This window comes from Peromyscus maniculatus, chromosome 16 (genome assembly GCF_049852395.1).
Source record: "Peromyscus maniculatus bairdii isolate BWxNUB_F1_BW_parent chromosome 16, HU_Pman_BW_mat_3.1, whole genome shotgun sequence".
In the NCBI taxonomy this organism is placed as follows: Eukaryota; Metazoa; Chordata; class Mammalia; order Rodentia; family Cricetidae; genus Peromyscus; species Peromyscus maniculatus.
The window spans coordinates 67414577-67432653 of NC_134867.1; the positions used below are offsets into that span (position 1 = coordinate 67414577).

General features: G+C 36.7%; 1 long non-coding RNA gene across 2 annotated transcripts in view; it reads right to left on the minus strand.

Moving 5' to 3' along the window:
- LOC121823055 (uncharacterized) overlaps positions 1-18077 on the minus strand; it is a 144861-nt gene that overhangs the window by 106648 nt on the left and 20136 nt on the right. The window contains exons 3-4 of one of the 2 annotated variants that reach the window (XR_013045191.1): positions 11275-11313; positions 4098-4204 (exon numbers count right to left, since the gene is read on the minus strand). This is a non-coding gene — a long non-coding RNA (uncharacterized LOC121823055). The remainder of the gene's footprint in view (positions 1-4097; positions 4205-11274; positions 11314-18077) is intronic. The other variant, XR_013045192.1, reaches the window with a different exon arrangement.

Consider the following 18077-nt stretch of genomic DNA (forward strand, 5'->3'; position numbering starts at 1 on the left):
CATATCCAGAGATCATAGCATAGCTTCTCTGGCTAGTGTTCTCTGGGAATCTCATGTCTCTGTCTTTAGGGCCTGGAATTACAGGTTGGCAACCATATTCAGTATTACATGGGTGCTGGGGATTGGAACTCTGATATTCTTCTTATGCTGAGTCAGCTCCCAGCCACTGCACTATATATTTTTTATTTCATATGCTAAGTTTTTGATACAAGATTTATATTTGACTCACTTTTTATAAACTGCATGTTTGATAAAGTTCTCATTTGTGTTATGAGTTGTCATTATACTCATTGAATTGTCCATTGGTGTTTCATTTTATTACATTCCATTGTTTTCTTAAAGTCATTATACAATTTAATTTTCTTTGGGATTCAGTGCTGCATGGGTATCATGTTTCTCTTAAGGAATTATAATACCTTCTTTCTCCCACGTTTCTTGTTCCTTTGCATTGGTGTTTGTATGCCTGACAGGTTAACTGCTTCTACTAATTTTATAGGGTACATATAGCTATTAGACAAGCTACCATGCTACAAGTCTTGCTATGCTCCCATGCTGTCCTTAAACTCTAGCACAGGCAGGCTATCCTTTTGCTTTATTCTCCAAGCTTTGGAACCACAGGCGTATTCCACCACACATACACAGCACCACATGAGTTCAAAAGCTGTCTTTGAAGTGCATTTGCTATGTGCTTAGTGTAGCTGTACTTTTCAGATTCTCATCTATCTCTTATGGGAAGAAAACAGAGGTTGGGGAGCAGATAGAAATACATTCTAGATCAGGCTTTTTGTGAAATTGATTCAATGTGTTTTCAGTACCTCACCTTCTACCTCACTAGATTTTACAGAGAAACTGAACTGTTTTCTTTTTCTGTGGATCATAGAGAAGCATAACTACAGAACTGTGTTATAAATAAATTATTACCGAGCTATTTCCTTCCTGTTTCAAAGTCTAAAGGTCTCTGTTGGGCTTTTTAGAACAATAAGATCCCAAGGAAATAGGCACCACTACAGTGCTCCAAGACAGCCCAGGACACTGGAGAAAAAACAGTTTGGCCAAGAGAAGACAAGCCAGGAGTGGGGCGGTGGTCAGATTTCTGAAGTCAGAATTGTTGAAAAAACAGGAATTCTTCATGGGAAAACATACAAATCATCAGGCTGTAAAGAAGGCATGGAATTGAATGGGTGGAGCAGTGTGGAGGATCTGGGGGGAATTGGGGGAGGGGAAACCATGATCCGCATATATTGTATGGAAAAAATATTTTCAATAACAAATGCTACATACTAAGCAAACACCCCTGGAATATACAATTACAAAAAGGGGTTTATCACGTGTTAAATAAACTGCTCAAATAATTAAAATAAAAGAGTGAAAATAAAGAAAAGAAATAATAAACTTTCTGAGACAAAGAGAAAAGGGAATGACCCACTTTTCCATCCCCCACCATGATATTCATTTTGGACAGCTAAGTAGTACTCAATAGTAATCAGCAACTAATGAGCACCAGTTAAAAGTGAGGCATGGGACTTGAACTCAATCACACAAAGTCAATAAAGGCTTGGTTTCTAAGGAGACTGAACATACATAAAATTTCCTCTGTGGAGTGCTGCCCATCTGGCTTGGAATCTGTCATTATATGCACAGCAGGTGGTGTTATCTTGCCTAGTCTAGAGTTTTTAATTCTTCAATATGTGCCAATGACTTTGTTAAGAACTTTAAATTTGTTTCCCATTGGTAATCCTCCCAATTAGTACTGTAGATTAAATATTATCTGCCATGACTGTCAGCCAAATAAACCAGAATTTTAACAGTAGATAAATTTGTTCCAAATCTCTTACAAACAGATAGTGGGATAATTTCCGACAAAAAAGACAACATCCTACCTATACAAAGGTGTCAGAGTTACATTCAGGCAAAATATATAACTAATATGATTAATCCTATGGTTATCAACTTCCTCCTATTTCTTTTAATCTTGAATCTATTTACACATATGAAATGGAAACATGATAAATGATTGTGAACTGTGTGTAATCCTCATTAAGGAAAATGTTCAAATTGGATGCACACTTATTTGGAAGATATTTTCTCCATCTCACAGATATGTCTGCATATCTGGGAGGGAGGGACCAAGCGAAGAAGGGAAGAAGTGAGAGGTGGGGGGAAGGAGAGCTTGGGCAACACTGTGGGAATCTGAAGTATATTATTAGTATTATACTTTCTGATTATAGTAAAAATTAAGATCACAGTGTCCTCACTGTCATTGCTCTAGAGGTGGTGGGACCTGGAAGAATGGAACCAATAAATGAGGTGTACTAAAGTCTCATGCAAAAGCTGACTTTACTCAGAGCTTCAGGCAATTTATACTTATCAGAGGATTAAGAAAAGATCACATGACTATGAGTTCAATCTGTATAGAATCACAAGGACAAAACACACATTGCAAAAGCTTTTTTCCATAGATAGTTTAAACATTTAATTGAATAAAAACAGCAAGCAATTTGAGTAATGTGATATAAACATATGCCTATCAACTACACCTGGGAGGAGCCTGGAAACACATTACAAGAACAATTTCCATGTTTTGAAGAAACTGAGGTCACAAGACTCTTGCTTTATTTTCTTGTAGTTTTCTCACAAATACTCAGGATTCTCCTCACATGATTCTATGCCTGGACTGTGTTCCTACACTTTATATATTAAATAATATCAGCAGAGTTAAGCATGGATGAAAACAATAAACCCAAGTAATAATTTGACTTGCTTCTCAGTGATCTATCAATATTCTGGAAACATTAAAGGAAAAATAAAAGTCATAATCATGTTATAGATTTCAACTTTAACTGTTATGTTTCTATTTCTTTTCATAGTACTAATTCTAAAAACTGTTATCTTTGAAATTAGTTAAGAAAGAGGTTAATAAGCATTCATAGAGCTAAGAGTAAAGTAAGATTCTTTTTTTTTTTTTTTTTTTTTTTTTTTTTTTTTGGTTTTTTCGAGACAGGGTTTCTCTGCATAGCTTTGCGCCTTTCCTGGAGCTCACTTGGTAGCCCAGGCTGGCCTCGAACTCACAGAGATCCGCCTGGCTCTGCCTCCCGAGTGCTGGGATTAAAGGCGTGCGCCACCACCGCCCGGCGTAAAGTAAGATTCTTAATGTTGTTATTTCAATGGTTCCTTTGCCTTTCATAAGGAACTTTCATTTTATCTGAAAATAGAGTAGGCATAAAGTAAAATGAATACAAAACTCCCTCCAAAGCCTGAAAGATTGATTCTAGGTTCTTTTATGGATACCATAATACATAGATATCCATGTGTTTTATAACATATGATGTAGGGTTTGAATGTTATCTATGCAAATCTTCTCATATATTTTAAATGATCTCTAAGTCACTTACAATGCCTTTGAACAATATTAGTGCTATTTGAACATTTGTTATTTTATGTACTTTGGTGAACATCTTCATATACAAAAATATTGTTTAGAGAATAACAAGAAAATAGTGTGTACATATTCAATGCAGACACAATATTTTTCTTTTCTGGTTAGTTGAATCTGCACATGGAGAATATGAGGACAAGAATGGCTGCCTACATTTTATGTTTTCATTATATTTAATACTGTAAAATATGTCATTGCATACTGACCTCTTATTAGTCTTACACAGATATTCATTTTATATTCAGTTATTTATCTTGGAGAAGACTGAGATATAGCTATTAACAAGCAACCAGCTGAGCTTTTGTTCACTGTTATAAGTCACATAAGATGAATAGACTTCATTATTATCCATCAAAATGTTAACAGAGATAAGAGAAATGTGAGAAAATACAGAAAACTATGTTTATTATTGAACAGATATTTATTTGTCATGTAGTAGGGAAGTAGTGTATCCTCAGAAGAAAAAAAAATAGCTCAAGAAAATCTACTGTGGATAATTCAAAGATTAGTAATAAGACTAGTGTGGAAAGACTGAAGTGCTGGAAATGATTGAAAATGAATTCAGATAGTACAGACTAATCAGGTCATGCTTGTACATCACAATGAGTCCATTTCTTCGTGAAATGGGAAACCAGTGAAGGGTGTTCCTCTGAGGCATTACCTGGTCCAGAGTCTAGTACAATATGGATCCACTGCAACATTTTCTCGTGAATGTCCTTTGTCTTTATCTTCATGGGCAATATGTATTCTTGAGTCTCATAGCCTGACCTGTAATCAGCAACACCAGATATTGTCAGTTACTTGTCCAAATGAATTTCTCTATATCACTATCACTACCAGTACATGATTGCAAATGAAAGGAGTCAAAGTGTAAGAATTCTGTTGTCATTAAATAATTCTTTAGTATCTTTGAGTTTTGTCAGCTTTATTTGATCTTTTTTTTTTAAAAAAAGTAATTTTAGCTAGATGTTGTAGTTCTTTCCTGTAATTACATCAGTAGGGATCTGAGGTGGGATATCGTGCATATGAGGCCAGCCTGAAATACATAGTGAGAGCCCATTTCAAACAAACCACCACCAACAACAAAAAATAAAAACAAAATAAGGAAAGTACTTTGTACCAGGTTAGAAACAAATTTTGAGTTTTGGCCAAATGCATATAAGATAAATAAGTTATGAAACTCTATCATTTTGCCTGTCCATTCAGAAGCACTTATTCTGAATGTTACTGTTACATGATTTTAGATCATCTAAAAGCATGTTTAATGTACAGTCATGTAATTTAGGAGATACTGAGATAAAATGCTAATTTGGACCATAAATATGTACCTTTCTGGTGCATATTTGATGGTAAGTAAAAAGGAGGGATCAGTTAACGACTGGATTGTTTTCCTTAAGAGTCTGTTTCTTGCTGAGTGTTAAAAGCTTGAACTTCTCAATGAGGTTTCATTTTAAACACAAAGGTAGCATAAACCAGACAATGAAACAATTGGCATTTAAAATCAAGATCATCAATCCTTCCCCCCTCTCTTCAACAGTACTCCCTGAACTCTGCCCAAGAATTGTAGAAGCCAGAGAGGTCAAGATCATGATGGGGAAACCCACAGAGACAGCTGACCCAAGCTCATGGGAGCTCACAGACCCTAGAGCAATGGCTAGGGAGCCTGCATGAGACTGACCTAGACCCTCTGCGTGTGGGTGACAGTTGTGTAGCTTGGTCTGTTTGTGGTGCCCCTAGAAGTGGGAACAGGATTTGTCCCCTGCACATAAGCTGACTGTTTGGAACCTATTCTTTATGATGGGATGCCCCACTCAGCCTTGATGCAGGGGAGAGGAGCTTAGTCCTGCCTTGACTTGATATCCCATGCACTGTTGACTTCCATGGGAGGCCTTACCCTTTCTGAGGAGTGGATAGGGGGTATAGAAAGGTAGTGGTGGGAGGGAACAGGAGGAGAGGAGGTAGGGGAAACTGTTATCAGTATGTAAAATAAATTTAAAAAAAATGAATAATAAAAAGAATAAAATCAAGATCATACCTAAAAGCATGAAATTATTTCATTGACATTTTTAGTTTAGTATGAAAACAGTAAAGATGAACGTTGGGCCTGACAGAGTGTTTTTTTTTAAAGAATATTATTACATGAAAAGAAGATATGGACATCTAGTCACCATCAAATGTCTTGGAAAAAAAGTCAAAAAATTCTCTTTCCAAGTATCTATGTAAAAACTGTATCAAGTAAATAGTAGGAGTGGGACGTTTGTCAAGAAACAAGTGGAGTTGGCATTGTGAACAATTACAATGACCAAGTAGAAACAGAAGACAGGATTTAGTGTGACTATATCCCAGGCTGTAGTTGACCATTAAAAATATCACATTTATATAAGTAATACAAAAAACAAAGGTTTAGAGAACTTACATCAGCTGTTCAATCAGTGGTACATATAGCACACTTAGGAACTTTGGACAATATTTAGGTGTCTTTGATTGTCAAATTATTATTGCTACTGGGGTTGCTACTTGCTTCTGGTGGGTAAAAGTAGGCATGCTGACAGATATCCAACAATAAACAGAGAAGTCAATCAGAAAATATTTACCCACTTCTATGTATTAAGAGTGCCTAGATAGAAACAGTGATCTCAATGACTATTTTTATGTAAAAACACACAGAGAAATTTTATTTTCTAACATTGTTGAAGTCAAGATTAATAGTTGCAATGACTGCACACCCTGAGTAGATAATGTTGACATGTTAGAAGCATTTTGAGTTGCCATCCTAAGACAAAAGACAGGGAGAAAATGGTGACTGTCCATCATGGTGTACTATATAGTAGTTACAAGCATCAAGTTATAAAAACACATACTATACAAAAGCTTAAGCATTTATTAAAAGTAAGGAGGAAAGCAAACTCTTAAGATAATGTTTACAATTATAGCCATGACAACAATCAACACTTTATATATTGCATATATAAAGCAATACTATACATTAAAAAATAGCTGGTAAATCCTTGTTTGCTTGTCTTGATTGATTCGTTGATTTATTCTATTCCTTCCACAGTTCTCTACTTTCTGTTCTTAGAGGGTGACTATGAATTGAGATTGGTGATTGCTGCAATACTCATCTGATATCCAGAAATGCATGATGCTAAAATTATCAACTTTAAATAAGAATACTCAAAGTCATTACTGATGGTAGTTCAATAGAAATTTAATTATACACATCAACACTTATAGATGTTCTTTATTGTGGAAAGATATGAAGGAAATATTTTTCAGGCAGTAAATGCTTCTTAGATTACATAAATTTAGAACCCATATGGAAAGAATATCCAATGAGTTATACATGAAAGGCAGGAAGTGAATCAGGAATTATGCAAACCATTACATATTAGTGATCGGTCCATGATTAAGTCACACTTTCTGCTGAAAATTAGAAAGCTAAGAAACACAGACTATGTGCTAACTCACTTTAAAAAGGGGATCTACATCAAAATATGGATTAGCAAAGAATGAGTGGGGAGTGTAAATAATCTACCAGAAGCTGAGAGACTATTTAAAACACCTTATCTGAAGCCTAAAGAGAATCTGTGCCAAGGTCAAGAACACATGACCTTGAACAAAAACTTCTGATGACTAATGACAAAGCAAAAGAGAATGTGGAAGAGAGAAGGAGGGCAACATTGTTCAGTATTCTGAAGAGTGAATAAATATCAAAGCAAAACATGATCATTGATATCTTTTCTTCCCAGCAACTTGCATAGCACTTTCTTTCTCCATAAAAACTATCCAGAGGGGAAGAAGTTTCCTGGCCTGTTTGAGGCTGACACTTATATGCCCTGTACCCAAAGTGTGTGATGTCTTCAGCAAAATGTCTTACCAGGTAGTTATGGTTGATAACTAAGGGCAACAACAATAGCCTGTGTTGTTTACATGACCTCTGAGGTCTTCATGATCAGTAATTAGGGAGGTATCCCATTCCTTACAATTTGATTTTCATTAATAAACCAAGTCTTCTGTGAGCAGTATTATCCTCCCATGCAAGGTGATTCTTTTCACACTCTTCTTTAATTTTTACTTTTAAATTAGCTTATGAACTAATGGGTTTCCCTATGACTCTTCATACGTTTTAATTTTGGTTAACTCACTCACTCACTAGCCCCTCTTATTCCCTATTCCCCCATGTCCATCCAAGCCCCACTCAAACTTTATTCTTTATCCCAGAATATACCCCTGTTTTTCTTTTTATCACATTTATTCTATTACCACTCCAGTTCTACTTTAAACAACTTGTTCTGTGACTTAACAGGCTTCCACGTGGCTTTTCACTTACCCTTTCTTTGGGTTGGCTTCTCTTTCCATTTCCTCCATATGCTCATCCTCTTCCCCAAATGAGACTTTCCACCCTCAATATTTAAACCCTCTACTTTAATAGCATTTATAATCTTCTATGCCTTACCCTTCACATGCCCCTGCAAAGTCCATGTTCCAATTTTACTTCCATTGTGCTCCAAATTTAACATAAAAGATTTGAGGTTAAGAGTCACATATGAGAGAACATGGGACATTTATATTTCTGGGCTTGAGTTGTATTACTGTTTTTTCATTTATCTGTAAATTTCATGATTTTATTTTTTTTAAGCTGAGTGATATCCCATTGTAAATATGTACCACATTTTACTTCTCCAGGAATCTGCTAACAGACATCTAGGTTGATTCCATCCCCTAGCTACTGTGATTAAAGGAGCAGTGAATGTAGATGTGCAAGTATTTCTATAGTCAGATATAAAGCCCATTTATGGTATATCTGGGCTATATGACAATTTTGTTTTTTTCAGAAATGTCCAGACTAATGTACAAGTTGGTTGCACTAGTATATATTTTCATTAAAATGTATGAGTTCCCCTTCCACTTCATTGGTTGTCATTGATGTTCCTGATGATGGGCATTCTGATTGTTAAAAAATGGGATCCCAAAGTAGTTTTAATCTGTATTTCCTTGCTAGCTAAGGATTTTGAGTACTTTTTAAAAATAGAGTTTCCAAGCCATTCATAGGTTTTCTTTTGAGATTTTTGTTGCTGTTGTTCAATTGGATAACCAGTTTTATAACTGGGCTGTATTGAACCTCAGGAAACATAGAAGAGGCAGAAATAATGTAAGAGCCAGCTAATGGTAAGTAATGTAAAATGCAAATGTTTTCAGTTGATATTGGTATGAGTATCATACTCATAAACTCATACCAGCTGTGATGACCTACCCAAGACTAATTCAGCCAAAATCCCAGCATAGATGGAGAGATGCTCTCTTGGCCCTATTTGTCATTCAGGAACTACCAGTAATCAATAACTGATAGGATATGGAGAAATATTCTGATATTTGTTTTGTTACTTATATGTGGATACTGGTAGATTTCATATGCTCCACTAGATAGACCCATGCTCACACATATATGAGTAACATTAATTAGACTTAATAGGTTATCAAAAAGTGAAGAGGATATGTAGTTAGGAGGGAGCCATCATGGGTAGAATTGAAGGAGGTAAATCACTATAGATATGATCATGCTTCATTATATAATATAATAAATTCTCAAGAATAAAAAAAGCTAATATAAAACAACAATAAAGCAAAGCAAATATTTCTTATTAAGATAATGTAAGAGAGTTGGAACAATATATTTCACAACAACCAATCATTCTTCACTTCAATAATTGAAGTCAATCTTGACTTCAATAATTCTAGTTTTAAGTACTCAGACAATAAACTATATGAAAAAGTAAAACAAAATTGAAATGAACAAATGGCTTTTGCTTGCTCTGAATCCTGGGACATAGTAAGATTAACTTAATTGCCTGCTGTAGTGTTTTTCATCTTTTATTTACCTATTTTAACAGGAATTAGCTGATTAAATTAAAAGGCTGTGCTGTACCTCCATTTCCTGGTATTTACCATAGTTTGAACCAAAAGTAGAACAAACAAGTCAAGCACTCTATGTGATAGCCAATTATGGGGTCATTCATCCTGCAATTAGGCATTGGAATAATGGGCATGACTAAAAAGAAAACTTCTTACAAAAGAAACTCATTCTCAGGAAAGTGGAAGAAGTGGTGACGGCATATAGTCACAATTCATTGTGACTGGTTTTATAGTAGCTCATAGGAAGTGATGTGATCAAGAAAAGGGGTTGGAGACTAATCCTGTTCATTACAGAGAAATTAATGAGTACTTAAGAATAATCATTAGACTTCTCAAGTAGAGGAAACAAATGTTCACTATGTCTAGGTGAAGGAGGATGTGACAATCATATTGTTTTTGTAGGAAAAAAAGAACTAGAAATAGTCTGAAGGATAAATTAAATATGGTATGATTATACCCAGATAAAGGACATATTTGAAAAGTGTAGGTAGATGTCGATAGATGAAAATGTAGTCAAGCTAGATGAAGAACACTGAGAATTACACATAAAACTTGTTCAGAAGAGAAAATATTTTAATTTGCAGAAGAATCAGGAGTCAGGGGTGGTTTTAGGGGGTTAATATTAGTCTGGATGAATTGTATTGTTCTTATTACTGGAGGAGAACATACAAATCATTAATGGAGAAGAGCATATCCTGACTATACCAAGCTGAGGCACCTTAAAAACATAGCAATACCAGAAAATATTCAACAGAAAACTGAAATGGAGTGCTTAATAGAGATGGGATTTGAAGGTAGACTATCAAAATCTTTTAGTGAAACCATGAGATATCATTGTTGGCAAGAAAAAATATTCTCTGTTGTCAGTGTCTCTTAAAGCTCTCACAGTGAGAGACATGTTAAGTTTACTTTCTATCCTTGGATAAAATTCATAAAAGATCCCCTATTATCATTCTTTTACAGTAGAACAAAATTAAACAATAAATAACAAAGTGAAAAACAAAACTTCACTCTACTAATTTTGAGAAATTATTACAATTCTTGCTCATCAAGGTCCAATATCAAAATGTAAGTTGTCCAGGCAAAGAATTACCTATTAGCATGTCAATATTAAGTAGAAAAGTGTTCCAAATGGCATCAGGGACAGTGAAGACAGTAGTGGCCCAGGTGTTAGGTGACCATGTCAGAACAAGTTCCTGATGACTGGGCTACTAGCAAGTCCACTTTGTACCTGTCTATGGCCACAGGGATGAGGAAAGTTACCAGAATGAATCATAGATCAAGCATAATTTTACCATTTTAAGTCTCTTGTATGAACTCTTTTCTGAAACCAGGAAGATCTGACTATAACACATGGCAGAACCTTCACACATAGTCCTACTTCCCATGACACATCTGGGAATGTGTTTCAGGAGGTGTAAACTTTTGAACGACCCTCAAACTCTCTTCTTATGAACATCACAATTCATTAAAATACAACTTCGGCTCTAGTTTGTGCTCACTAACATTGCCAACATCCTATTATTTATCACGTGCCATGGCTTATTTCTTTGCTCCCTGTGGAGCCTATAATAGTGTCAAACATTCACATGCTTCTGCTTCAATTCTGGAGGAAAGTAAGAAGGAGGAGAATAAAAGGTAAGTGTAAGAAGTCCATTGGAACATGGGGGAAGAAGGGCTTCTGAGATTACAAGAAAGTCAGAGTTCAGAAATCCTATAGATAAATGCTTGTATTTAAGGCCATAAGAGTTCCACCCATGTCATCCCATCTCTACCCCCAGTCCTCTCATATATTTCCTGATCGGCTGAGTGTTTAGGAAGCAGGACAAGTGATGTGCAGGACATTCCCAGGCCACGTGAACTAAGTACTGAACATTTCATTACTAGACATGTTTTCCTTTAGCAGCTAAACCAGACCAGCATACCTTTGAAAATGTCTCAGACCTCTATCTTCTGTTTATTCCCTGTTGTGGTGATAGAAAAAAATTGTTGTTTTGAAATCTTCACTTAGTGTTGCTCTACTGGGGATGTGTCTAATTATGGTAAGTTTCCTTATTATTTCAAACATAACAATCTTTGGGTAAAATCAAAGTGTTTTCTTATTAATTATGGAACAAAAGAAAAAACACATGAGTAAAAATTCAATACCAACTTTGTGCTTTAATTGGCTGTTTTTAACAGGCTAATTGGTTGGAAAATAGATCTTTGGATAGAGTAAATTAACAACCCCCTTTCCATTGGTAAATATTAATAGATGAGAAAGAATGATAATTCTTTGTTTACTAAATACTAGACACTTAATGAAATTCAGCATCATTTGTAATTTTGTAATCTCTGAGTGCTGCTAGTCAGGCTACTGCTTCTGGTAGGCTTCCTCCAGCTTTATGACTTCCCCAGAGACATGGCATATTGCAAAGAAATGCTCTTTTTTTTAGAAAATTAAAATTTTTAATGAGTGTGCTTTGTTCACATAATGTGAAAAAATCCAACAAACACAGACATACATTTTTAGTTATACTATCTCCAACCACTTTGCAACTATAATAAAACCCCATGTTCATAATCCTGATGAGCCCAACCAACCACATAGATGGCTCAGGGGTTAAGAGTACTGGCTACTCTTCCAGAGGTTCTGAGTTCAAGTCCCAGCTACCACATGGTGTCTCACAACCATTTATAAGAGGATCTGATGCCCTCTCCTGGCATGCAGGTATACATGCATAGAACTCATATACATGAAATACAAACAAATATTTTCTTATAAGCATAGTTAAGAGAAATGGCAATTCTCAGAACTTCCAAAGATTTTCCATTATTAAATATATGTTAACAGCAAATTGTCTTCTTTTGTTTTTCGATGTTCTTCCACATCAGGACCTAAATAAATGATCTTTCTTATGCAGTTTGCAATTTATACAACATTAGGTGATGTGCTACCTAGTCAAAAGCTACACATCTAAAAAGCACAGCTGCATAGGTGTCCTTGTACCCAAATATTGTTGCCCCTCACTCTTAGTGTTCCATGTCCTACTTCTTCATTTCTTTACAGGTTGAAATAATTCCAGTACTCTACAGTAGATTACTTAGAATTATACAAGAAATAGTGAATTCTATGGAGTGAGGTTTATTGTTTAGCTAAATTTTATGATATCCCTATGAAGGTGTTAGTAAATTGCAAAAACTCTGGGTTTGGTGTCCCGGGTTTCAGCACCAAAATGTTAGTAAATTGATGCCTGAAACTGCAAGGAGACAGTTCAGCCCTAGAGGGTGAGGTATCCCAGACACCTCCAGCTACTCAGAAGAAGAGCTCTACCCTGAAGGTGTCCTGGATACCTGAAGCTGTTTAGCACAGCTGTGATGACTGAACTGGAGACAGTTCAGCCCTAGAGGGTGAGGTATCCCAGACACCTCGAGCTACTCAGAAGAAGAGCTCTGCCCTGAAGGTGTCCCGGACACCTGGAGATGTTTAGCACAGCTGTGATGGCTGGGACTGCAAAGAAACAGCCCAATCTTGCAAAGGAAATTTTTCTGACTTCTCAGGAGAGTCACGCCTGGAACTGCTTCAAGCAAGGAAGGGTATCCTGACTCTTCAGGAAAGTCAGGATACACCTGGTGTGATGGGGCATGGTCTCCCCGCAGCACACAACAATCTTGCTCCTCTCCTGGAGAGTTACAATCTCTGGTTTAGTGTTACCAGCTCTCTCTTGCTCAGTCCACTATGGGACGTCTTAGCAAGGTTCTTCTGTTCAGCTCCCCTTGCTCAGTCCACTATGGGATGTCCCAGCAAGGTTATTCTGTGCACCAGTGAATGAAGGTTTCACTCAAAACTCTTTTGAGAAAGAGGTTTATTTGGGAAGGAGGAGTCCAGGAGAGTAGATGCCTCTACCAGGATGGAGAGAACAGCTCACAACTGACCGGGCAGGGCAGTTTATATAGGATGTCAAGGGGGTGGGGTCAACTGTGATTGGTTAGCTTATTTTCTGCCCAGGGATTGGCCAGTTTTGTGGGCAACAGGCAGAGATGGCCCTGATTTCAGGGCCAAACTGTGTTTCTTTCACTGGCCTTTCTTGGCTTTTTGACACTACCTCTAAGGCCAGGGCACATTTCTTTCACTGACTCTGATTCTAGGGGCCAAGAGTGTTTTTTTTTTTGGTACTAGTTTTAGAGTCAGGGCATATTTCCTGGGTTCTGGGTTTGGGGATAAAGTGTTCATTTCTCTGGCTCAGGTCCCAAACACAGGCTGTGTTTTTTTCCCTGGTCCTGGGCTCGAGGGCCTGGATTCTGCTGTCCTGCTCTGTGACTGGTTGGTTTCACAAGTCAACTGGACAGGGGCAGAGACAGTTCTGATCTGAGCTAAATTATGTTTCTCTCACTGGCATTATCTGAGCCATCCTTCCCTAATTCTGGGCTCCAGGGTCAGGGTGGGTTTCTCTAGCCAGCCCCTTTTCTCTACAGAATGTAAATATGCACACCAAGTAAATACAAATAAAGGAAGATTTTCTAAACAATCACAGAATTTCCATTTGCTTTCTTTGAGATTTTTCCTGGGACTTAGTTTTTCAACTATTTCAAAAGAATGATATTTTTAGAGTCTACATTTTAAGAATCTTATAAACCTTGTCTGATTACTTGTTCGTTGTAGGAATTATAACAAAATTCATATGTGGCTTCTGATTCAGGATGAAGAGAAGTAAAAATGATTACATTATGAGTTCTCCTTGAGCATCACACTCAGTGTTTCCATTACTATTTCCCTTAATTCTTTCTTAAATTTTTCTGTTAGGAAACATTCACTTTCTGAACCTTCTTTGCAGCTAATAATATAATTCTGAGCACAGAGAGTATGGTGTGAAAGAGGAGAAAGAGAAAGACAAGGAAGAAAATATCATAAGGGGAAATAGGATCAGAAGGAGAGAGGGTGAAGGAGCAAGAGGAGTAGAGGAAGGAGAAGAAGAGGAGGAAATGCCAAAGTCTTCCAATCAAGCCAAATGGGAAGAATCAGATCACAGTGTTGGGGGCCATTCTTAGATATGTTTTATATTGCAGTTAGTCACATGAATAAGTAAAGATGTTTAAAGAAAATAAAACATTGAACATATCACACAGCATTAAACTTTTGAACTAGAATAGTCAAAACAAATATTTTAGCCTCAAAGGAGGTCATCCATTATGTGCAACCATTAATAACTATTAGCCTATTCAAAGGTTGACATATTGATTTATGTCACCAATATTTCATAAATATGTACAAACATTGCAAACCAATGAAATAAGAGTGACAGAACTCTATGCTAAGCCAGAATGTAATAGGTTCCAGGAGAATAAAGGAACAGGGACGACATCACAATTCCATACCATGCCCTAGCTTCACTTTCTAGGCCTTTTTAACTTAAAAATTTGTTTCAAAAGCATGTGATCTAAGTCCTCTCTAAAACCATAGGTGGCCTGACAACACAGATAAACAGGTATGTGAAAAAAATATTGCTAATCCTAGTGAGTGTCAAGTTAACTGCCTTTTTAAAAATTTTATTTATTAAATTTAATTTTACATATCAGCCATGGATTCCCTTGTTCTCCCCCTTCCCACCCTCCCTTCCCCCATCCCACCCCCCCCATTCCCATCTTCTCCAGGGCAATGACTCCCCTGAGGATTGAGTTCAACCTGGTAGATTCAGTCCAGGCAGGTCCAGTCCCCTCCTCCCAGGCTGAGCCAAGTGTTCCTGTATAAGCCCCAGGTTCCAAACAGCCAGCTCATGCACTGAGGACAGGTCCCGGTCCCATTGTCTGGATGCCTCCCAAGCAGATCAAGCTAATCAACTGTCTTATTTATCCAGAGGGCCTGATCCAGTTGGGGGCTCCTCAGCTATTGGTTCATAGTTCATGTGTTTCCCTTCATTTGGATATTTGTCCCTGTGCTTTTTCCAACCTTGGTCTCAACAATTCTCGCTCATACAAACCCTCCTCTTTCTCACCAATTGGACTCCTGGAGCTCCACCTGGGGCCTGGCCGTGGGTCTCTGCATCTGGTTCCCTCAGTCATTGGATGGGGTTTCTAGCATGACAATTAGGGTGTTTGGCCATCCTATCACCAGAGTAAGTCAGTTCCGGTTGTCTCTCAACCATTGCCAATAGTCTATTGTGGGGGTATCTTTGTGGATTTCTGTGGACCTCTCTAGCATTTTGCTTCTTCCTATTCTCATGGGGTCTTCATTTATCATGGTCTTTTATTCCTGTTTCTCCCTCTCTGTTCTTGATCCAGCTGGGATCCGCTCCCCTAAGCTCTCTTTCCCTTAACCCTTGCCCTTCATTACAGCCATGAATGTTGTTCATGTAGATCTCATCCATTTCTCTGTCATTAGACTATCCCTGTGTCTTTCTTGGGGTTCTGTTTTCTAGGTAGCCTCCCTGGAGTTGTGAGTAGCAGTCTAGTCATCTTTGTTTTACATCCAATTGTTTTGTATCTGTTGAGATTTGCTTTGTGGCCAAGTATGTGGTTGATTTTAGAGAAGGTTCCATGGGGTGCTGAGAAGAAGGTATATTCTTTTTTGTTAGGATGGAATGTTCTGTAGATATCAATTAAATCCTGTGAGTCATAACATCAGTTAAGTCCTTTATTTCTCTGTTAAGTTTCGATTTGGGAGATCTGCCAGTGGTGAAAGTGGGGTGTTGAAGTCTCCCACTATTAATGTGTGGGGTTTTATATGTGGTTTAAGCTTTAGTAATATTTCTTTTACATATGTGGGTGCCCTTGTGTTTGGGGCATAAGTGTTCAGAATTGAAACTTCATCTTGGTGGCCAACTGACTTATAAAGGCAAACCCATTAGAATAACACCCGATTTCTCAATGGAGACTTCGAAAGCCAGAAGGATCTGGACAGATGTAATGCAGACACTAAGAGACCATGGATGCCAGCCTAGACTAATATACCCAGCAAAACTTTCAATCATCATAGACGGAGTGAACAAGACATTCCAAGACAAAACTAGATTTAAACAATACTTATCCTCAAACCCAGCCCTACAGAAAGCACTAGAAGGAAAATTCCAACCTAAGGAAGTCAGATATACCCTCAAAAAACACAGGCAATAGATAAAGCCACAGCAGTAAACCCCAAAGAAGAGAAGTACACACACTCTATCACCAAAAAATAACAGGAATGAACAATCACTGGTCATTAATATCCCTTAATATAAATGGACTTAATTCACCTATAAAAAGACACAGGCTTACAGAATGTATACAAAAGCAGGACCCATCTTTCTGCTGCATACAAGAAACACACCTCAAATTCAAAGATAGACACTACCTAGGAATAAAAGGCTGGGAAAAGACTTTCCAATCAAATGGTCTTAAGAAACAAGCAGGTGTAGCCATCCTTATATCCAGCAAAATAGACTTCAAACTAAGATCAATCAAAAGAGATCAAGAAGGGCATTACATACTTATCACAGGAAAGATCCACCAAGATGAAGTTTCAATTCTGATTAATTGCTTTTTTTAAGCAAGCATTATTATATGTGTCAAGATTAACTGCCTTTTTAAGCAAGCATTATACTATATTCATACAAACAGGTATCATTTCCTTCAAAACTGATTATTTGAAGAGTCATTCTGAAAGATTTTCCATTAATTGATGTATTTATGAAATTTATCTTTTAGGAGCATTAAGAAAACATACTTTACAATTTTATACTATCCAGTTGTCCTTTCGGGTGGATTTGACTTGTGGCCAGATGTGTTGCCAGACCTGAGGTTAGGTTTGGTAATCATATTTGTGACATGTGTTTAATGCAAATGACACTATGAATAAACAGATACACTTGTACATTTTGGGTATTCTGACACTGGACTTAAAGTTCATATAATAAAGCAACAATTTACATGTGTAGACTCTTTAATATATATTTAAAACAGTTCAGTATCTTCCTTGTATAATCAACATGCTGTGCCACATGACAAAGATAGAGTTTTCTATGAGGTAAATTGTTTTCATTCACCATCTTTAAAATACAGTGTCTAAAATATTTGAAAAATTTTGGATTTCTCAATTAATTACTTCTAGCTCTTCAAGAGGAAATCAATGAAAACTCATTAAATTGACTTCTGCCTTATGCCTTCTCTCTAATATTCAGACCAAGGCTAAAAATTGATGGTATTTGTGTTCTTAGTAATTTGTAACATTATTTAACTCTTTAGCAAAAAAGGTGTCCATAAAGAGCTTGGCTGCAATTTTCTAAGATGAATTATTATATAGAATATACTCTACAATAAATGCTTCATTTTTAGTGTCTGAATGACAAGAAATCACTACCAAATGATACCTGAGAAGTAGGAATTTTACTTCCCTAACGCTCCCTTTGGTTGATTTCTCTGCAGAAACACAATAACTTACCCAACATCCTTTCCTTCTTTCAATTTTGGAGACAATGAAAAAGCTGAATGTTTTAAAGTTAATATCAATAGCTACAAAAATAAAATATCCATTGACAGTCATGTTACAGTTACTAATTCTTAGAATATTCTAAAAGATAAGAGATATTTTGTAATTATTTAGATAAACAAGTAGAATTAACCACAGTAATCAGAGGCAGGCTGAGATTTGATCTCAGAATCCTTGGAATCAGGAGTAGCCCTACAAGCAAAGGAGAATAAGGTTTAAGTTTGGCAGTAATGACAGGAATAAGTTGTTACAAACAGAACATAAAATAAAGATGATCAAATGTCATTT